This window comes from Heliangelus exortis, chromosome 4 (genome assembly GCF_036169615.1).
Source record: "Heliangelus exortis chromosome 4, bHelExo1.hap1, whole genome shotgun sequence".
Lineage (NCBI taxonomy): Eukaryota > Metazoa > Chordata > Aves > Apodiformes > Trochilidae > Heliangelus > Heliangelus exortis.
In genome coordinates this window covers 39,181,685-39,205,133 of record NC_092425.1, presented here as the reverse complement: position 1 = coordinate 39,205,133, position 23,449 = coordinate 39,181,685, and the positions used below count along the sequence as shown (strand labels likewise).

Below are 23,449 nucleotides of genomic sequence, written 5' to 3'. Positions count from 1 at the left end.
CCATTTCAGCAATCTGTTATTTTCTTAGGTTTTCCTGCCTTTGGCACAGGGGGACATTTGTCAGGACCATGAGAGATGTGTCCAAAGGGATAACTTGGACTTGTTATGCTACTACCACTGCCATGCTCTGACATCAGCTGAGAGCCTGAGGGCTTTGGGACTCCTTAGCAAGGACAACAGAAGGCAGAGGAGAGACCTTGGTCATGTCTACAAGGATCTAAGGGGTGGGTGCAAGGAGGATGGAGCAGGACTCTTCTCATTAATTCCCAGAGACAGGACAAGGGGCAGAAGGCACATAGGAAGCTCCATCTAAACATAATTTTTTTTTTTACTCTGAGCGTGCACAGGCTGCCCAGGGAGGTTGTGGGATCCCCTCCTCTGGGAATATTCAAAACCCACCTGGATGCAGCCCTGTGTGATGTGTTCTAAGTGATTCTGCTTTAGTGGGAGAGTCAGACTTGATCTCTAGAGTTCCTTTCCAACTCTGATGTAAAAAAAAAAAAAAAAAAAAATCTACAAAATTTATTTATTTAGTTATTTATTTATCCCTGTCACTTGTGACCAGGACCATCCCTTGCTTAATTGGCCAAAAGTTTTATGGCCAAGCAGAGACAGAAGGTTATACCCCACATCTGTGTCCTCAGGGGAAACTTCACCAGTGGTTTGGTTGATTCTTTCCCCTGTGTAGCAGTATCTTGATACCTTCCTTTTTATTCTTGTACAGGACCTGTTACTAGCATTACCATACCAAAAATCAAGACATAGTTTAAGGAATTAGCAAAAAACACACTGTACCTCATCAATTCAAAATAGCCTGATTCCCAGTTTCAGAGAGAGCTTAAACCATATGGAAAAACATTCTTAGAAAGAAAATTAAAACACGTGCCAGTAAAGTACACTCTCCTCCTGCAAAAATTCTCTGCCAAACTGCAAACCAAGTGCAAATTAGAGGATGTGTTGCATGTATATTTTCCCCTAAGAAGTTACACTTTCTAGAAAAATCTTTCTCCCATCCACTAAGAACTCTGATGAGTTTTAAGTGTCATGGAAAATAATCTACCCAATGGAAGAATTTCAGCCACAAGCTTCTCTACTTCCCTTCTCTAGAGGTCTTTTAAAGTTTCTCCTCACTCTTTCCCACCCTTAGCTGCCACCTGGCACCACGCCAGCAGCTCTGGAGAAGCAGCCCAAGCTTGCCAATGGCACCATTTGAGTGACAAGCTGTGAAAATTGAAACATTCCACAAAAAACACATCCTTTTCCTCTGGAAAAAAAGGGCTTTGACATCTCCATATTTCTTGGGCTTCTGCTGTAAACTCTGCTCCATGGAGCATAAGGCCACGGGCAGTGATTTATTCGAGCGGATCTAAAAGGGCCTTATTCAGACTTTCAGAAGTGTTTGTTTATTTCTTTTTTTGTTTGTTTGTTTTGTTGTGTTTTGGTTTTTTTTTCCCAAATGCTGCTTCACTGGTTCCCAAGGCGATTTTAGATTTCTAACTTTCACATGCTGATGAAGTAGCTGTGCTTATGACTTTCTCCTCACATTTGATTTACACACAGAAATCCTGGCAGTAAAATAAAATATTCACCTTTTTTTTTTTTTAGCTGAAAAATTTGCCTTCAGCTGCAAGATACCTGCATTTGTCAATTACAGCTTGTTAATTTAGGCAGAGACCTTTCTTGAGATATTTTGAAAACAATTTTCCACTGGAAAATGTCATTTCTTAAAATATACTTTTTTTCTTGGCCAAAACATATCAAGCATAAGAAAACTTGCAAAAGTGATGCTGATCGTACCCAGAATGAAGTTTCTGATTCAAAATGAGAAAGTCTGTTGCCAAATTTTTACATGACATGAAAGAAGGTAGAAAACTGTATCCAAAAGCACTGCTTTGTTTGGTTCAGAACAAGATATTGAGGACAAGCTTCCTACCTCAGAGCCTTATGCTTTGAACTGGGAAATATCTTCAGACTTTTCTCACAGAAAGTTATCCCCAAATTATTTTACTAAATTATTTTAACATCATTTTCATGCAAAATAAAAATTAGGATTTAAAACCTTACCTTTTTTTTTTTTTTTTTAAAGTATAACTGTTCTCTGGGCAATTCCAATTTAAAAAAAATGCAAAATTAATTCTGTTCTCCAGCAAGAACTGATTGCACCCTCTGTACACTGCAATAAACAAAAAAACATCTTGCTTTTTTTCTGTGTTCTGTAGTGGAACTGCTCTTTCATCTTAGTTACTAAATGCATTTGAATCCAGGAAGTCACATCCCTTACTGAAAGACAAAGGCTCCTGTTTCTCTCAAGTGATGTTTAGGAGAGCCTGTTGGGATTTATATAGTATCTGCCTCTCAAAAACAATTATTGCTATGAAAATATCCATTGGAATTCAGTGTACAATCTCAGCTGGAAAAAAATAGAGTTTAAAAATGCCACTTTTTAGTCTCAGAACCCCATCAGTATCTTTGGTTCTTTTGAAACTAAAGGTTCTCCCAAAGACTATGGCAAAGGTCAAAGTTTTGACATCTCCCTAAAACACACAGCACCACCACTGAACTCCAAGATTCAGTGTCATCTGCCTGGGTACAGTGGACCTACGTTGGTGAAATATAACCAAATTTTTGCTTAAATGTGATTAAAGTGATATTGAGCAGCTTGATTCTTGATTTTCACCACTTTGATAGCTGTGTGCATCTGCCAGTAGTTTTAATAGATGTAGTTTAAATAAATAATAAATTATAATCCATAATAAATTTAAATAGATCCCATGGTGGGAAGGTTGGAGTAGATGATCTCTGCGGTCCCATCCAACCTAAGGCATTCTATGATTCTAGTTTCTGTACAAACTGCTCAGCTTTTTCTTTTCCTCAGAGAGGAAAAATAGCTATATTAAATACAAAATAAAAATTTTAAAAAGCAGATACAGACATTTTGCTCAGGAACACCAATATAAATTAGTCCAGAAAAACTCAGGGCAAAAAACAACCTTCTGCACTCCCTAGGTGTTAAGTACATATTTCCATGAGACACTTAACTTCTAAACAGCTCAGGATTAGGTGCTACTTTAGAGACTTTCTCCAAAGGAATGTCAGTGTTGTAGGAGTCCAGTATTTTCATTGCAGTAAAAAAACTCTTGAGGGGATAAGGGAACGACTCCAAAACTACAGCATCCAGGAGCATCCTTTCTCACTGGCTGCATCCCACTCCCTCCAGGTGTGTGCACCTTGAGGAGATAGTGAGGTATTGCCTCTTTTGCATAAAGTACTTCTATTCCTGCATTTGAGCAATTAGTATAAAATTTGGGGCAGCTGCCTTGGTGCTGGCAGGACCCCTTTAATCAGAGGCTGTGGTGTTTATTAGCTGAGAGTAACACTTCTGTCTCCAGCATTCCTGGGGGTTCCTTTTGCCAGAATTTCTGCTCACACAACAGATTTCAACATTCCTCTCTTAAGACAGGAACAAACAACTCGACCTACTGAGAGTGCCCTTTGTCAGAGCTTGGTACTGCTTCTTCTAATAAAACACAGATGATTTGTAATATGTTCACATGGCAGACAGGGTTGGCACGGAAAGGGGGTGCAGCACAAGGTTCTTGGGTGCCAGAAAGAGGTTTCTTGTGACTTTACAACAAAAATCTTCTGTTACTGCTCAGAACAGTCAGGGAACTTTTCTGTACAGTAAGATATTCTCACTGCTGAAAAGTCTCAGCCTATTTCTTGGGGTTTACAGCAAACCCACAATAGCTTCCACTGTTCTGCCATGAGACAAACGCCCAAGAATTGTTAGCTAGGCTAATTACATCAGGGTACCAATGATTTCATTCATCTTATGGCTGAAACTCTTTATTTGGGTATCACTGCTTGTAAGCAAGGCTTGGGAATAGATTCTGGGAGCCAAAAAGCCTTTCCTGCCTGGTGGAGGCACTGCCAGGACAGGTGCCTTTGTGCCAGGAGAGCACAGCTTCCAGCAGCACCAAATTTGCCTGGGCAAAAAGTGCCTTGACAAGGCATCAGGCAGCCTTTTTCTGTCCCAGTCTTGCTTTTAGCTTTCCATTAGTTTACTCAGCAGTTACAGGTTAGTCTCTACCCTTTCACCATGAAAATTGAGTATAGAGCAAACAACTTGTGTCTACCTGGCCACGTTCAGTGAACCAGGTGAGGTGGAGCAGCTGCTGTCACAAAAGGTGGGTAGGAGGAGGCAATCCCCAAACAAATATGCAGTAAAAAGGACCTAGAAGAAGCTTTACTTCTTTCTCCTCCTTTTTACCAGACTTCAAATGCTCCAGCAATAGTCCTCCCCCACACCCTTTTTTTTTTTTGTGTGTGTGTGTTCTTAACTCTTTCAGTATCCTGCAGCAGGAAAGCAAATTGGACATCAAGCAGAGCATCCAGGAGAAGGTTGAATTCCATAGGTTATTTACATAATTTCCCTCTCAGAAAGACTGCTAGGATGACTAACTGAAAAAAAAACAACAACCCACCAAAAAAACCACATTGACCTCACTGGTCCTGATCATTTTTCCTGTATACTTTACTATACTAGAGCTTTGTAACAACTCCCATTAAGAGCACACCTGTACAACTGGAAGAATCAAGCATCACCCATCCCCAGTACCCAAATCTGTTTGAGCTGAGCTTGGGGGAAAACGTAATTCAGGCCACAGTCACATTTCTTAAGTAAAGCACAGACTAACATAATATGTGACTTTATGACAGATAAGAATTCATGCTGACAAAATTACTTTTGCAGTGTTTACCCAAGAGAACAAGAAAAAATAATCCTGTGGGATAAAAGACATGGATCATTTTAGCAAGTTTCATAAGCTGTGTGCTTCATATGCTATTTGTGTTACTCCCTCCTCTATATTTATATACAAAACATACAGGGCAAAAATAATGTTTTCACAGCTTTCTGAGGAACAATAGACAGGCCATACATTTTAAATCTGAAGACTGTTTTAAATTGCTTTCAGTTCTGTTGACTGCAGGTCTGAATATACTTTGCATAGCATTTCAAAACATGGCAAGAAACCCTTAGGAGCAAGCCAATTACAAAAAAATGTAATATAGATTAAATCAGACTAACAAGGAAATGATTTATCACAGTCCATTTAAGCTCTAATTACATCAAAACTTTGTCCTTTGTTACTTATCAGCATCCAAATGGGAAGCAGTTGGTTTTGCTGCACACAACAGAGCTGCCAGGGAACAAAAACATCAGTCCAGGTGATATCTCATGCTATTTCCTCTTCCCCTACAAAATGAGTATTTAAAGATGGTAGAATGGCAGTTCAGAAGGCTGAAACCATCATTAATTGCCCTGAGAGAAATCACAAAACCTTCAGCTCATGGTGCCACATTCACCAAATTACATGTACAAGCACACAGAATACATGGCCTCCTATTTATAATACACACAACACCTAAAAATGCTTCTATGCCAGCAAAGAAAAAAGGAAATCACTGCTCTACCAGCCTGCCTCAGGCACCACCTCCTCATCACCTCTCAGAGACACTCATCATGTCTTATCCAAATGACAGCCAGAAGCAAAAATCAGGATTGACGCCCAGATATTTCACCTGTGGTCTTAATGTAAAATTTCCCATTAAAAAAAAAAAAAGAGAAGCCAAAGACTGACCAGAGAATAAGGATTTTGCACACCTGAACTTCAGAACAAGCACTTCACACAAATGAATTCCCTGGGAGATTTCATACCAACTGTTCATCAGCTTTCAGGGTGGAAAAATGGAAATAAGAGCTACATATTGTATCCAGATTAGAGCACAGTCCTAGTTGTTGAATCTTTTGCCAAATGCCTCAAATCTGAGTTATCAGGAAAACAGAGGAAGCATTTCATGAGAAATTTAGAAGCTGCTACTTCACAGACTGGGTTATTGCTTTGCTATTCACTCAAACATATTTTTTTCCATTTTCCTTCTTTTATAAGCTCAAGAAATATTCTCAAGCAGGTTTGTCATTGTTTTTATTTGAAAATCAGTGTTTTAAGACAATAATGGGAAGGCAGCAAGTGTAATAAAGTTTTACTATAACAGTAATGCGAAATTTCTACATATAAATTGTTTATTTCAAAAATACACATTCCTGTTGATAACTTCTCTTGTAAAACAATGTGCCCTATTATATTGCTTTTTGTAAATGAATCCTGAAGTTAAAGTATTTTCTTATTCACTGTTTCAGCACTGAGTACTGATAGGTGGTGCAAGTGCTTCTTAATGTCTGATGTAGTAATGACCTCTAAAACTTGAGTGTATTTTTCTGCATAGTACTAACAGAACTGGGTTTTTTTGTGTTATTTCAAACACACACTAGACTGTGGACTATTTAAGATGTCTGTCATGTGCTAGCAAAATTCTAGGACACTTCTGTCTGTCATGTTGCAGCTCACTGAATTTCATCTCAGTTTGCTGTGGAACTTCTCCAACTTTGGGGGAAATTTATTCCAAGGAACACTCATTTGGCTTAAAAAAATGTACTCAGTGGCACTTAAATTTGCATCTGTTCACATTCTCAGTGTTCTGAGTGCTACTCCTGAAATACCCCTCCCCCCCGCCCCCAAAAAAAAATAAATTCACAGGAGAATCTTGTGGATTTCAAGACCTAATTTTTAGAGGATCTTCAGTCTTCAAACTATTCAAAGTGGCTATCTCAGCAGGAGAACAGTTAAGTGCTCAACAACTGGGAGCTCAAAAAATGTCTTGAACATGAAGACAGATTGTCAGTGTTGTAGATATCACTGAAAGAGGGAGTAATTTAAGCTGCATTTCTTGTTAAGTACCCTTATGCTTTCAGAGATTCCCAACACTAAGCTCTTTCTTTCAGATGCCAGGAACCCACCAAGTTGTTTCAAACACACCAGTTGCTGATAGTAATTCAGTAGTAGGATTACTCACCAGGAGAGCTGGAGCAGAGGGCTGCAAACTGAGCCAAGCATCACCCCAGCAGGGGAATTTCTCACTGATTTTCAGAGGTGTTCCACTTCACCTCATCCACAGGCTGAGGTCTCAGCCAGAAAAGCAAGGATACAGTGATGACTTCTGTAGAGTGCCTTCCTCCTTTATACTGCTGACCTCTCACTCTTGAACACTAAACCTTCTACATTTACCCTTTGCAAGCCCTCCTTCCTCATCACAAACAGAAAAATATGTTTTCCTCGTTTGCACCTTTCTCTTAGGGATATTCAGCCTGGAGAAGGGCACCAGGGTCCTCATTGTGGTCTTCCAGTATATGAAGGGGGGGGGCAGGAAGGGTGGGAGGGGCTTTTCACCAGAGAAGATGGTGATAGGACAAAGGATAATTGTTTTAAACTGAGAAGGTAGATTTAGGTTGGATATTAGGAATAAATTCTTCACCATGAGGGTAGTAAGATACTGGAATTGGTTGCCCAGGGAGGTTGTTGATGTCCCCATCCCTGGCAGTGTCCAAGTCCAGGTTGGATGGGGCTTGGAGCAACCTGGGCTGGTGGGAGGTGTCCCTGCCCATGCAGGGGGTTGGATCTTGATGATCTTTAAGGTCCCTTCTAACCCAAACCATTTGATGATCCTATTATTCCTCTTCCTACCTCCAGATAATCCCCACTAGTCTGAAAAATACTGATTTTGTGAGCAGAACATGAATTGTCACAGAGGGAGCAAACTACCTCTCACACCTCCAAGTGATTATCCTGATTAGAGTTCTGTTCATTTTCATTTTCTTGTTCTAGGCCAAAACACTGTTAATTACTTCATGTCTGATCACATCTGTTGGCTTAGAATTTCCAGGTAAAGTAGGTGAATATTTTGTAAACCTTGGCAGGACTAAGGCCTTAGTTACCTGCCAAGTTTCTCAATGCTGTGAAGACTTCAGTGCCTATTACAATGCACCAGCACCTCTCCCAGAGGAAAGCTGATGCAGGGGAAATTGAAGGCATGATTTTTTTTTTTCATGACAGTGGGTATCTACTAAATTAACTACCTGCCTTGTCAATCCAGTCCCTGACATCTCAATCAAGTCCTTCCAAATGAGGCAGGAGGAAAGCGCTGTTGCAATTTGTGCACATGAAAGGTTCAGCTTCATTTAAATACTCAAACAGAACCCAGGAATGTTATTGTTCTCCTTTTCCCCTGCAGATCCACAGCATCCTGTTCTTCATCTGCATAATTTGCCTGCACTTCCCTGGTGACTGTCACAGGAGCTCTCCCTGATCCCGGGATCCTGGGAGCTGGGCTGAGCTGGTTGGCAGTGATTGAGATGTCTGGAAGCAGAAAAAGGACTCTGTCAGCAAGACAATACTCATGACATGTTCCATCATCCCAACTTTTCCCCCCAAAGTCTCTCAATTAAGCGATGCAATTAAAATTTTGGAATTGCAGGGGTGGAGATTGAGTGCTCAGCTTCTAATTTTCCCTGGCAGCTGCTCAGCTCCTTTGTCCGATGATGGCAGGAACCAAATGAACTGCAAGGGAAGTAAATTCTCCCCAAAGCATTTCCATGTTACCAATACTTCATGCTTCAGGTTCTGAGAACACATTAGCAGCACTGTGTCTTTCACAGATATTATTTCAAATTATTATTTTCTTCTGAAAAGAAAAGGAGGACTCTCTAATTACAACCCAAAGAAACACAAAAGAAAGTGGCCTTGACCACAGTGTTCCTATTGCTTGAAAATAAAAATTCTTCAAGATCAAGATCTTTACAGCACCAGAAAAGTTTTGGATGTTTACTTTACGCTTTTAATTAATACTTTTGTGATGTGACTCACACTCACTGCTATTTCTCATTAAAAAAGAAGAGCTTAAAGTGACCTTTTTGTCAAAATACGCTTAATATCATGACCACTGAGGAACATAAAAATAATTTTCACAAGTTGGTAGGTTTTTTAGTAGCATCATCTGTATTTTTTTTTTTTTTTTCCAGAATGTGTAGGAGTATTTTTGGGGCTTATTTAGTTTGTGCACATACAGGCACAGGAGGACCTGGCATTGAAACCTGGGTTTAAGATCTGTTGAAAAGCTTTTGACATTAATTAAACTTAGTCTTGCATGAAAAGATACCAGTCTCAGGTGCTTTGCTGAACCAGAAGGAGGTATTTCCATGCATATACATGAGTAAATTCTGTGGATATGGAGGGAAAGCAATACATCTAAATTACCTGGAGTATCAGCATACATGGAGAGAAGTGGCTTCCTGGGTCATAAAATTCAGTCCACCGTGGTTAATTACTTGTAATAAAACCCGTAATAAGCCTTCAGAAGTCCATACTAAATTGATTTAGGGTTTTTGTCCACACTGTACCAAAAAGGTGTTCTAGTATTCTATAATTACCCTGCAATTATGCTTTGAGACTTTCTTATAATTTCCAAAATAATTGCATGACAAAAACTACATTCTGTTTGGTTTTGTGCTAATGTTTCCTAAATAACTTCTCCTGTTGTTTTTTTCTTCCAAAGATGTTGTCAGGAACAACTTTAGAATTTCTGTTAGCCTACGTTAAGAAAATTACATTACATAGTTAATGAATGTAGTTAGTAACTAATTAGATACTAACTAAAGTTGGTTACTCTACTTCTCAGAGTACTCTGGTGGTCTCTCCCAGTATCTGTTCTAGTTTAGAGTATATCTCTCAGTAGGAAAAAAAGATTATACAGTATTATAGATGTCATCTCCTGACATTCTCCTCACACACTGAACACTAGACACAGTGTGTACCCAACATTTCGTAGTATCAAATAATTTTTTGTGTCCATAACACATTAAAAAATTACCTTATTATAGTTAACAACTGATTGGGCAAGGTTCTTCTTCTCTCAGGAGCCCTCAGTTTGCATCACAAATTGTTTTCCAAGCACCTTGTCTCACTGTTCCAGTGGAGATATTTCTCCTTACATCCAATCTAAGCCTCCTCTGGCACAACTTGAGGCCATTTCTCCTTGTTCTGTCTGATGTTACTTGAGGGAAGAGCCCAACCCCTACCTTGCTACACCCTTCTTTCAAGTAGTTGTAGAGATCAGTAAGGTCTCACCTCACCCTCCTTTCCTCCATACTAAATAAATCAAACTCCCTCAGCTGCTCCTCATAAAACATGTACCTAGACCCTTCACCAGCTTCATTGTATTCTTCTTTGGACATGTTCCAGCACCTAAATGTCCTCCTTGTAATGAGGGGCCCAAAACTGAGCACAGTATTCCAGGTGTGGGCTGAGTTCAGGGGGATATTTACTTCCCTACTCCTGATGGCCTCACTATTTCTGCTAAAAACCAGGATGCTGTTGGCCTTCTTGGCCACACTTCTTGCTCATGTTCAGCTCTCTGTTGACCAACATGCCCAGGACTTTCTCTGCTGGGTTGCTTTCCAGCCACTGCAACCTTACTTGAATCCCCTTGTCCAGATCATTTATAAAGACATTAAACAGAACCAGCCCCAGCACTTCAGGCCTGGGGAACACCATTTGTGTCTTCTTGCTTGTCACTATTCTGGATCTCCATGCTGCCCTTAATCATTTATTTCTTATTATTTCATGATGTTCAGGCTTAGGCTCAGATCAGCATTTCTCTAAAGTAGAAAATCATTTTTACCAAGGATGCTCAGCAAGTTGACCAGGCAAATCCACAGGGCACTTTATCTCCATTTTTTCATCTCTATCCATATCCTTAATGATCCTTTCATTTGAACTGTAGCTTTTACTGAGTTTAGACTAATGGGTCCATAGTGCTTGATGGCTTCCTTACCTTGCTTTTTCCACAAATGCTCTGTTTGTATGGTAGCTCCTCAGTTGTATGGGAACAATTAAATTAATGACCAGGGTTACTTAAAACCCTTGCTGCCTGACTTGTGCTTTTGTGTGCTAAATCTTTCAGTTTTCTAGGATGGAGATATCTGCTAACTACCGCCCTGTTTAAGTGCCCTAAGCTCTGCACTTTAGTTCCTCCTCAAAGTTTTTATTTCCATCTCTCTCCTTCCAGCAGCCATTCTGCCTTTGCACCAGTTCTGTCATCTGGAATTGGAGACACAGAATTTGGCTGCATCAGGTGTTTTCCAGTCTTGGCTCCATCTTCATTGTTGAGCTGTCCCACTTCTTTTCTTGTTATCTTGTTTTCTATGTTATCCTGGACAAAGGATCTCTTGATGGTTGTGTTCATTTCATAGAGTCATAGAACCATGGAATGGTTTGGGTTGGAAGGAACCTTAAAAATAATCCAGTCCCAACCCCCTGCATGGGCAGGGACACCTCCCACCAGCCCAGGTTGCTCCAAGCCCCATCCAACCTGGACTTGGACACTGTCAGGGATGGAGCAGCCACAAACTCCCTGGAAAACCTGTGCCAGTGTCTCACCACCCTCACACTAAATACTAAAGTATTTCTTCCTACTCTCTGACCTAAATCTCCCCTCTTTCAGTTTAAAACCCTTCCCCCTGTCCCATCACTGCTTGTCCTTGTTAGAATCCCTCTCCAGATTTCCTGTATCCCCTCCAGGTACTGTAAGGCTGCTGTAATGTTTCCCCAGAGCCTTCTCTTCTCCAGGCTGAAGGAGCCCAAAGTCTAAATATGCTTTTGGGTTTTTGTTTGCTTTTAACAGTTCTAGAGGTGCACCAATACTGTCTGATCCCAAAGCCATGACTTGGCTAATCTGCTCTATTCCCCATTGTTCTCTGACTCACTACAATTTGAATTATTATTATACTTTGCAGTTATTCATTTGCCTTAGTTCTTCCTACAAGAATATGAAAGCAAACAGCATTGTTGCAGTTCCTGACCTGAAAATGAAAGATTAGATTCTGTAATACAGTATTGAAAGAGCCCTAAAAACCCCATGCAGTTAGAAAGAAAGCAGTAGCCTACAGAAACTGAACCTCGATTTTCTCAAAATGTAACCAAAAGCAAAAGGGATGGATATGATCACCAAGTTTTTTTGTCTAAATCTGGATTCAAAATTTCAGCATGGCTTGTATGAGAGCTGTTTTGGAGGCTGTATTTCTAATAAGAACAAACAGGTGGCATGAGAAGATATTTTGGTTATATTATGAAAAAAATATGCATGCCATGCATTTCCTTTGTATTCATAATAGGTCTTAGAGGTCTCTACATCAGTATACAGCTGAATACTTTCAATTTTCTTTTGTGTTAGTCCCTGATAGCTTTGATTTTCCAGGAATACTCCACACTGAAGAAGCCTGGATCTTATATTCCCAACCACAGCTGTTTATTGCAATTCAGGACCTCAAGAGGCTGGTAATGTGTGAGTAGTGAGGTCTTTTTTGTTGACTATTAACAATAACAAGTTTTTCTTATTTCACAGGAGTTCAGGGAGCATTGATTTAGCTAGCTCACCCAAAAAAAAAAAAAAAAAAAAAAAAAAAAAAAAAAAAAAGGGTAAGAGAATATTGAATTAAACAGTATTTTCTGCAAATAGAAGTCAGTTCTTGAACCATTCTGGAGACATAAAGGAAAATATTTTTTTCTACTTCTTTTACTTTGTTTCCCTAAGAAATTTTTTACTTAAAGTAATGTTCTGACATAACAACACACATTTAAACTGCAGGTTATTGACAGTCTCTGATCTTTTCAGATTACATAAAAGGAATGATACACAAGGATTTTATCAAATGTCAATAAATAGCAATCTTATTAATAAGTTAAAAATTATATTTCTGAATCAATAATTGCATTTGTAATAAAGGTGATGCCTCGACGACTTTGTGTCTCATTCTGCTTTGATCCACATGAAGAGGTTTAATTTAAATTAGGTTTTTGAGTAGAAATCAGCATGCTAATGAGATTAATAACAGTGTCATAGTGTTTCATTGCTTTGAAAATATATAAAGTGCCTGAGATTTGGTGTTTTTTGCATACAATTTATAAAGGTCATATCTTAATGCCTAGATATATACTTAGTCTTCTACACAAAAACACACTAATTTCAAGAGAGCCTTACTGAGCATCTAAATACCATTTCCCAGACTGCTTAATACAGAAACCACAGGGGTTTTTTTTACCTAATATAGAATTATTATGTAGAATTATACCTAATATAGAGACAGAAGAGATACATGCTGATGTAATCTAAATTTTGAGAAGGAAGTATTTGAACTAACATTTTCTATTATTACATTCACACTGCCAGCACAAGACATATACTTTAGAGCATTCTGATGTGTTTTTTTTTTAAAGTGATTTTCACTTATTTTCAAAAGGTTGAAAATTTCAAAAGGTTATTTTCAAAGACATGAAAAATATTTTGTACAAATCTATAGCTGACATTATGATCCTCTTTTCCACTCACAAGCCCTATAATATTTTTTTTTAAAAAGAAACATACTCTTGTATATGGTTTTAAAGCAAATTACAAACCAGTCATTTTATGCTGGATTATGGGATACAAACTGCCAAGGAGTGTTCTGGGTATGTCAAGAAGCAGTTTCCTAGATTCTCTGAAATAGCAAGAAGTGAGTGCCATCTATAGACAGAATTTAATATTGAAAAATAGCATAGGCTCATTAAAACAACCAAATCAGACAAAGCAAAGGTCATTCTACAGTATAAAAAAAAGAATAGAAAAAGGAGATGGAAACAGTTTCTCACAAATGAAGACCCTAAGCTATAACAGAGCAGTTTAATATTTCTTTTAGTTCTTTTGTGAGCTCACTTTAGTACATTCTTGCTTAAAGTAACCCAGCAGTGGTCATGGTTTTAACACAGTGGTTAATAAACACCACTACAAAAGCTTCACTTTTTATTTTTTCACTAGAATTAGAGTCATCACTGGTAAACCTAATCTTGCAATGCCTCCATTTAGATGAATAAGTCAATTAACTTCAAAAATTATCCACATGCTTTTACATTATAAAATTGTCTGCTGCGTGCATCTTGTTTCCTTGTTTTATTGCAAAGCTTCTGGCACAATTTACCATGAGACTTAAAAACATTTAAGACATATTTGATGTAAAAAATAAAATATTTGATGTAAATAAATAAAATGTATTCTGGTAGCTGAAAATCCACTTATGTATTTGATGAGAATTAGAAAATTACCAGCAGTGTGGTACTTTGTAAAGAGTGTTAAATACCTTAATCTGTATTTTAAATGGTCTAAAAGCATGCATAAATCAGTCTTCTTTTAGTTTTCATTTCAGTAAAAAAAGATTTAAAGGCCAGGCCAACTTTCCAACAAATACCTTTATGACTTTTTAATTAAATTAGGTTTCAAGGCAAAACCAGTGCTGTAGTGCCAGAGGTAAAACTGGGATACAATTTCTTGAAGTTATACAGAGGCAAAAACATTGTTGATATTGACCCTAAAGGATCAATATTTCCATTTCTGCCCAAGGACCAGGCCCTCCAAGACCCTTTGGGTAAGTTACTGTTATTAAATTCCTATTTCTATCCTGAGAGTGAAGTGGAGGATGGGGCTGGAAGCATCTGGCAGAAAATTCTGAGCTCATGTCATCACCCAAGAAAGATGGATAATATTCAGGGATCACCTCATCCAAGCTTAGGAACTGTACATTCCAAAAAAAAAGGAAGTCAGGCAAGAAAGTCAGGAGGCCTGCAGGGATGAACAAGGTATTCCTGGACAAAGTCAGGCACAAAAAGGAAGTCTGGAGAGGGGGAGAAAGGACAAGTAGACTGTGAGGGGTACAGAGAAATTGTCCAAGCAGCCAGGGATCAGGTTAGGAAAGATAAAGCCCAGATAATATTAAATTTGGCCAGTGATACCAAGGGCAACAAGAAAAGCTTCTGTAACTATGCTGGTCAGATAAGGAAGACTAAGGAAAATATGTGCCCTCTCCAGGATTACACAGGAGAGCTGGTTATCCAGGATATAGGGAACTTGAAGGTACACAGTGATTTTTTTTTGCCTCAGTCTTCATTGGCAAGTGGTCAAGAAACACCACCCAAGTCACAGGAAGAAAGTCATGGACTGGGAGGATGAAGAACAACCACCAGCAGGCTTAGATGAGGTTCAAGACCAAAAAATAACCTGAAGGTGAACAAGGCTGTGGGATCTGATGAGCTGCAGGTCCTGAGGGAACTGGCAAATGAAGTTGCTAAGCCAGTATCCATTGTATTTGAGAAAAAGAGAAACAACCCATTTTAAAAAAGGGACTTTTTTAAAAAAAAGGACATTTTAAAAAGGGACTGGCCTGGGAACTACAGGCCACTCAGTCTCACCTCTGTGCCTGGCAAGATGATGCAGCAGATCCTCCTGGAAAGTATGCTAAGGCACTTGGAAAATAAGATGATTGGTGACAACCAACATAATTTCACTAATTTTCATGCCTGAAAAATTTGGTGGCTTTTTATGACAGGGTTCCAGCATTGATGGGTGAGGGAAGAGCAAATGATGTGCAAAGGATCTGAGACTTCCACACAGCATCTTTCTCTCTAACTAGGGAAGATTGGGGGTGTCCAAGTGGGTTCAGTGTCCAAAGCTGTGGTCACAGACTCATAGTCCAAGTGCAGACCAGTGACAAGTGGCATTCTTCAGGGGTAGGTATTGGGACCACCAAGCTGTGTGATGCCATTGACGTTCTGGAGGGAAGGGAGCCCATCCTGAGGGGCCTTTCCAGGCCTGAGATGTGAGACCACACAAACTGCATGATGCTCAACAAGGCCAAATGCAAGAATGGGCTGAGAAGAGCCATGAGGAGAGGGACTTGGGGTGTTGATTGATGAGAAGCTCAAGAGGAGCCATCAGCCCAGAAAGCCAAACATGTCCTCACCTGCATCAAAAGAAATATGACCAGCAGGGCAAGGGAGATGATTTTACCCTTCCGTTCCCATGAAACTCCATGTGGAGTACTGTGCCCAGTTCTGGGCTTTTTAAGATATGAAGGAGATGTTGGAGAGAGTCCAGAGGAACACCACAAAGATTAGAAGGCTGAAGCACCTCTCCTAGGAGGACAGTCTGAGAGAGTTGGGGTTGTTCAGCCTGGAGAAGAGGAGGCTCCAGAGAGATCATGTAGGAAAAATGGAGAAAAGGTTTTTAGCAGAGCCTGTAGTGATGGGACATGGGGTAATGATATTAATTGGAAGAGATTAGGAAGAAATTCTTCACTGTGAGGTTGGTGAGACCCTGGCAACCTGGGCACAGGTTGCCCAAGGAAGCTGTGGCTGCCCCATCCCTGGCAGTGTCCAAGTCCAGGTTGGATGGGGCTTGGAGCAACCTGGGCTGGTGGGAGGTGTCCCTGCCCATGCAGGGGGTTGGGACTGGATTATTTTTAAGGTCCCTTCCAACCCAAACCATTCTATGACTCTACATGTAGAGCATCAACAGAGCAAGCAGGTACTGGGCAAGCAAAACACTCTGTGGTGTTTGGAAAGCAATAACTTCAAGCTCCCTAACTGCATGAAATACAAAACTGGAAACATCTAAATGCCTTATTAGGAGTGGAAAGATCAGCAGATTCAGTTAGAAAACAATTTTTTAAAGTGGAAAAGTCAAATATCTAGAAGTAACAAAAAATGGAGACTTACTTTTTAAAAAGTTATCATATAATTGGCACACTATGCCAAGGGTTTATGGTATTGATGAATTAACATTGGTACCTTTAAAGGGCATTCCTGTATAGAAGTGCACTGAATTCCTTAGCTTTTCTCCCAGCTGCATTTCAATACTGCCTTGAATACATACATCTATGCACATACAGATAGAAAATGTCAAGAATAAAATTGCTTTGAAATGTCTGCACTTTTGCTTCTATAACAAAAATGAGTGTGGCAGTAAAATACAAAGCATCACAGCACACACTGAAATTCTTCAGTAAAGGCAACATAATTCCACAAAGAGTTCTCTTTCTATCCAGTTCAGCACAATTGCAACTTGTGGTAAGGAGTTTCTAAAAAGAATTAAATTGCTTGAATTTTTTTGAATGTCAAGCTTATGCATTCCCTCTCTCTGTCTCTCTCTCTCCTTCCATTTCTTCCAAATGCCTAGAAATTTTCTTTTTTTTTACTTATCTAAGCAAAAGGCAGGGTTTTTCCTGCTACTAGTCTTTGAATTTTCTTCATCTTATCCTTGTTGAAGAAATGTCCCACTGCCTCCTTGGCTGGTGGCAAAGGCTGGTGCTGTGCAGCCCAATTTCTATTGTGCCAGCACTCAGCAAGACAGAGATTAGCAAAGAATAAGGAAGTCACTACAGGTGAAACTAAAGGTCATGTCAAAAAGAAACAGCATCTCTTTACAATCTATTTATTTTAATTAATATTTTGTCCAAAGTTTGTGTGATGTTCACCTACATCTGCAACTTCCTTTTGGTAAACTCATGAGCAACCTTTCTTTCCCAGATGCTTCAGAAATGAGATGTTACAGAGGACTTGAAATGAAGTCAAGGTGGAATATGGGGCACCCTGATGAGCACATTAAAGCAATGGAGAGGCCTTGATATGTTTGCTGATTCCAGACAAAGTCATCTCAATTTCCAGCACTGAGCTCCAGTGAGAGTATTACTCTCAGAAGTTTACTTTCATATCCCTTCAAATGAAGGAAAGTAAGTCTGACTTACAAAAAAAAAAAATAAAAAATTACTCTTACTTATATAGTTAGAAAGAAAAAAATTATCAAATTACATGCATGTGGAATCTGGAAGAAAAGGAAGAATATGAGGCTTAGCAGCTTTAAAATGTCTCAATTAAGTAAAATTACAGCTTGACTTCAGGCTGCTTGACAAAGTTTAAAAACAAGGAGCTTGATCAAGACCATGATCCAGTGCTGGCTGAGAATAAGAAGAGTCTTTTCATTACCACTTTAGGCATGGGATCAGGCCACAAAATATCACATGTTTCTTATGTGTAGTCCTAAAGTGAGTCAGTAAGATAAAAATCTAGTTTTCTCATATTTAGGAGGTCTTTTCTGAGAACACAGTCTCTTGGAACATAAAGAATAGCAGTAGAGCCAAGATGAACATAAAAGAGGATAAATCTCAAATGAAACAGCTTCTGGATGAGAGTTATTAAAAAAAATATTCAGAAAAACAAAGCTGTAAAAATTTTTCAATTACAAACGAATTTATATTTTTATGTTTTTTAAACAGAAGTTGTAACAAACAGAGCACCCAACACCTTATGGGCCATCAAAGATAAACTTGAAGATATTTCAGTAATAATTCAGTAATGTGTAGCTACAATAAATATGATCATGGGACAAAGATTTTCTTTCAGCACTACTTGAATTACACTAATTAGGTCTGAATATTTCCCCACAAATTATATGCAGGCCAGTAGAGCCAAAGCTTGTACCCTCCTAAATAATCTACTTTATAGCATAACTGTTGCCCTATAAAACCAATTTCAGCTCTATTTGGATATATATGTGTATAAGTAATAATGTTAAACGAGGGGAAAAATAATTTGATGAAGACATCAAAAAGACACTAGGAAACTCATTCAGTGAAGAAATGGAAAATACCCAAATTTCAATGTTTTAGGGGAGTTAGAGGAAAGGATCCTTTTTTTTTTAAAGGTAGAAATGAATCAATTTTGAAAAGCTCAGATATTTCCCTGCTGTGGTCTGGAGTTCTTGCAATATAAGTTTATTGACTCTTCTGCTGTTTTGAATTTGTATGAGGCCATTTATATCATTTATGAAATCTCATATATTACTGTGAAGCACAAAATGTGGTTATGTAAAATGTGGTTAAGTTGCCAAGGAAAATAGAGAAGAAGAAAAAAAAAAAAACAAAAAACCTTGGTGTCTTTGGGAGATTTTAGTATGCACTAAGCTTTAGAGGATGGATACAAAGCCAAATCCAACCTGAATGCTTTGGATTTGCCCTGAGGCCTAGAAAGAAGTTTTTTTTTCTTTATGTACTCTGCCTCCACTTGGAGATAGATGCTTACAGAATATTGAGAAGCTACATAAAATAAATAAATAAATATAAAAATCATCAACCACAGTCCTGCTCTACTTCAAGTTATTTTTCCTGTTAGTCTACAAAAACTTTGGTTCCTTCTCACCAGTAAATAAAGGAATTGAGAAGAGTACAATGAGAAATAATGTACTACTGGATATATATTTTTCCACAGAAATGGATTCAGTCAGTCTTGTTTTAAAGCAAATGCAGTAGACTTTACTCAAGATGAAACTATCCTATTTCAGGCTCTGTAAATTCATGTAAAGGGAAATTTGAGAGAAATTTGAAAAGGCAAAGTGATGGAGAGAGATGAAGGGTACTGCTGTGCCCCTTAAGTGAAAGAGCTTTGCTGGAGCTGCAGGAAGGAAAGGGAATCTGTCTGGGGGTATTATATATTATCTATTATTATCTATTATATGTATATATATTATATATTATCTAGAGGTAAATTAGATGCTAATTAACTGGGTCAGACACCACAGAGCTGTAATTTTGCTGGAGGAGAATTTGTGACTCAAAAGGATTGATTCTTTCACCTATAGCAGGGAGCAAGAGTTTACATGTGAGGCACTAGAAATGAGATCCTACAAAGACATTTCCTGATCATCCCACTGAAAAATGAATGGAATAGTTAAATAATGAAGTGAAACAATTAAGTTAAACAATTTCCCACGCAAATAATTAAAATACTCCTCCTCGGTGTTGTAGCACTCTGAGAAGGAAACCATCTACACTAACAAGAATAATTACTGATGCTCCTCACAAAAGTAATTAATTTCTCAGCTTAAATATGAAGCAAATGGGATTGTTAATATTGGGAGAGGAAATTTTTTCCTCCTTCTACCAAGACAAGATAAAACATCAGTACTTACCAGACAAAATGCTGCTTTCAAGAGCTTATTAAAGTGAGTGAAAATAACTATTTTTCTTCTTTTATTATGTAAGTATATTGCACTTTTTAGAATAGAATTATTTTGTTGTGCAATCACCAGTACTGAGCCTCCCAGAGATTTCCTCCTATTTCTTCTTCTTTAAAATATGAACTGGAGTATTTTGGACATGATGCAAACCCCTCAGGAGGGCACCCTCAGTGCCACTGACCAAGTCAAACCTGGGACTGGAAGAAATTCCTCATCCAGGTTTTCTAGAGATAAATACTCCAAAGGGTTTGGCTGCTGAACTGAAAGGGTTTCTGCTGCTGGAAATTGAGAGTAATCGTACCAAAGATAATCTTTTGTAATGCCATGTTATCAGACCAAAGTGGATTTCTAATTACTTTGGAGAAGCCATCTCATGAGGAAGAAAGATGAGGGGGACTCAATTAACTGTAATCTCTTTTGTTATCACAACAGCAATTTTTTCCCATGACAGAGAAGACTGATTAGGAAAATGGAACACGATAAACAATTTAGGACCAAGTCAAAAGATGAATTATCTGTTTGCAAGTCATGTAATTACTGTTTTGAAGTTGTCATTAAGTTCAAGAGTGTGAATAAACCAGAGATTAATGTCAGTTAACTGAGCACGAATCTCACTCCACATAAAAGGTTGCAGCTTTCTAACACTTTCCTGTACTCTAAATGATTTTCATTTAACTCCTAAGAATAAAAATCAACAACTTAGCTCTCTAAGCATTAATAACCAAACCTGGGGGTTTTATTCATGTGCAACAGGTTTGATTATAAACACTGAACTCTGCAGCTCCCCTCAAAAACCAACAGAAGGCAGAGTTCCCCTATTTCCAGAAAATAGGTTTTGTTTAGGGTGCAATCATTTAGGAATTTGCTCTGACACATAAATAGGGACACTTAGGCTGTATCCACCCTTGACTGCATCATTTTCAAATAAAAGGCCATTCCCAGTGTATTCCAATGAACTTAACCTGACTATCTGCCTACTGAAGGCAGGGACCTTCCCTTTTGCCTCTCAGATATTGAATGTATTCTTGAGGCACCAGAACCAAAGCAATTTCTCCCTCCTCCCAATAGTCTTTTTGGCTCTTTTGTCCCTCCCTGTTCTGCTCTAGGCACTCAGGTATTTTGTTTATGGTTGCAGCAGTCCCTGTGTGTCTTGTTTTATGCCTTGTCTGGTTTATATAGATTTTTCAACACTGCTAAAACACTTGATGAAGGACAGACAGCAAAGGGGGCCAGACCACCAGTCACTGTAAACTGGATAGCTCTGTGGATTTGAGTGAATTAAAACCAAGCTGCAGTGATTCACAAAGTATATTTTTCATGCTGGGACACTGGGCTTTGAAATTCTGTTGTGGCTGCAGAAACTCTCAATTTTTTGGATGCCTGCTTAGAAAGCAGAGATTTCTGTTTGCTGGGCATATTCATTTCCATATGTACACGAAGCCAAAAGATCATCTTGATCCTCAAAAAAAAAAAAAAAATGCCTGCAGACTTTCATACCCACTCACAAATACTATTGGGGTGACCAGAGGGGCAACCTATAATTTAGTTGTCAGGTTCTGTTAATGGGTCCATAAAGTAAAAATTATAGGCTGACAGCATTCTCTGTTGGGAAACTTGCCACTGAGATATTCTGAGGTTTCTTAAATAAAAACTGTCTGAGTGAGAAAAGTACTCTTAATATGGTTGGCTGATTTAGGGCAGCTGGGTTTCTTCTCAGTCCCAAATATTCTACACTGCTCCTGAAGGGCAAATGCATACATTAATATCCAACCTTTTGGACATATACCTTTGGATGTATAACTTTTTTTTTTTTTTTTATACTCCAGCTGAGTTTAGGGTCCTGAGAAGGGAGGGTCCATGTAAATCATAGAGGGAATGCTATGGGAAAGTCACCAAAATCCTTCCTATCCTGAAAAATCTACCAGAAAGTGTTTACATCTAAACCATATTGTGGGCTTCTTTCTTTCTGGTCTTTGATAAAGGAAGAAGGGAGAGGCATAGGATGGTCTATATGGAAATATAAGACATATTTACACCAACCTTTCCATTTACAGCTACCCCTAATTCTACTTAAAAATTCTTTCATTGTGTCTAGGAACATTTCCTCGTGTAAATTCATGTAAATTATCATCAGTGATACTGGTTTGGTTTTCTTTTGTTTGATTGTGTTTTTTTCCCCCAAATCTTAATGGACAGGCTAGAGGGAGAGTAGCCCCACCTGATCCAGTAAATGTGAAATGCTAAAGATTTTCAGTTAATAACAGGTTTTAGTGACTTTTCTGCACACTCTCAGGAGTAAGACACAGAGCCTGAGACCATGGCAGAGCTCTGAATATGGAATGAACATGGGGTAAAATTCTCTATACTTAAATAGTATAGCTACAACCCCAACAAGGTCAAGAATATTTTTATCCATTTTTATCTCTCCTGCCTCTTTTCTCAACAACTCAGGGCTTCTTCTAAGCTTCAAAAACCAAATCAAAGACCCCAGATGGGATGTGTGGTGCAATGACCTCAGTGAAGATGCAAATATCCTCCTCAAAGTTACAGCAGTCAGAGGACCAGGTCTGTAATAAATACCTTGTATTATTGCCCCTTCCTTTTTAACATTCATCTTCAGATGTCCTGCTTTGACATTTTCATTCTTTTTCTTTTGCATTCTTCAGCTCCCAGTCCTCCTTTTTTCCTCCAGCCATCTGTTCTTTCTCTGTAGTTATGTATATGAGAATCTACATCACAGTTCACAGTAAAACAGGGAAAACAGAGAGTTACAAGCAAAGTACCCTTCAGAATCACCTGGGACCTCTGAGGGATATATTAGCTTCATATATTACTTAGAGGCATTTAAGTATCTAAATACTTACCACAACAGAAGTCCAGAAAGTTTATTCCTACACAGATTTTTCTAGGCAGCTGACTATAAGTAGGATCCAAACCACCCACAACTATGCAGCAAAACTCTACATCATTGTATACACAAGTGCTCCACGAAAAGCCATTTCTCCATGATTCCTCAGGGCTTTGTGGGTTTTTCATTATTTATTTCTCTAAATGACTTCAGAGCTGTACTCAGATGCCACAGCAATAGGCAAGAAACAAGCAGCAAAGTAGAAAGCTCACTGGAGAATACAGAACAGTTTCAGATCAGATGCAATTAATGAGCTCTTTTCTCCCTTTTATTCCGACTGGAATATTTGTGATCAAACAGAAGCACTTATGGGGAAGAAAATTCTTTCTGGACTACAGGCAGAGGGACAGCAAACTGCTTTCTCTACTTACTTTTGGGGCTTGGACAGTTCTTTCCATAGACTTTAAACTTCCTTTAAACTTCCACTTGGAGCATCTCAGAGCTGACCAGTTTTTCCTGATGTCTGGGGCCATCTTTCAGGAGCAAAAGAGAAGAGAAAACATGTTTAATGCAATCCCACAAACTTAGAAAAAGGTAGGAATATGATACCTTTCTTACCATACAATACCATACAATACTGCATTTTAAGTGTTTAATTTTAAAATTAGCAAGGTTCTGGGTTGATCGTACCTATCTTTCAGGTGAGATGGCACAACTTCCCATGAATTTTATTAAAATGTTCTTAATTTTTCTTGAAACACATTCTTAGAAGACAGGGATAGGTTATTCAAATTGGAAAGTGAAACAACCCAACTGCAGAAGAATAAAGCC

At 38.6% G+C, this 23,449-nt stretch overlaps 1 long non-coding RNA gene across 1 annotated transcript in view; it reads right to left on the bottom strand.

Moving 5' to 3' along the window:
- Positions 1-22,493, bottom strand: part of LOC139796367 (uncharacterized) — a 33,961-nt gene extending 11,468 nt beyond the window's left edge. Inside the window, exons 1-2 of the long non-coding RNA XR_011725978.1 lie at positions 22,351-22,493; positions 6,916-8,255 (exon numbers count right to left, since the gene is read on the bottom strand). This is a non-coding gene — a long non-coding RNA (uncharacterized lncRNA). The remainder of the gene's footprint in view (positions 1-6,915; positions 8,256-22,350) is intronic.
- Between the last annotated feature and the right edge of the window lie 956 nt (positions 22,494-23,449).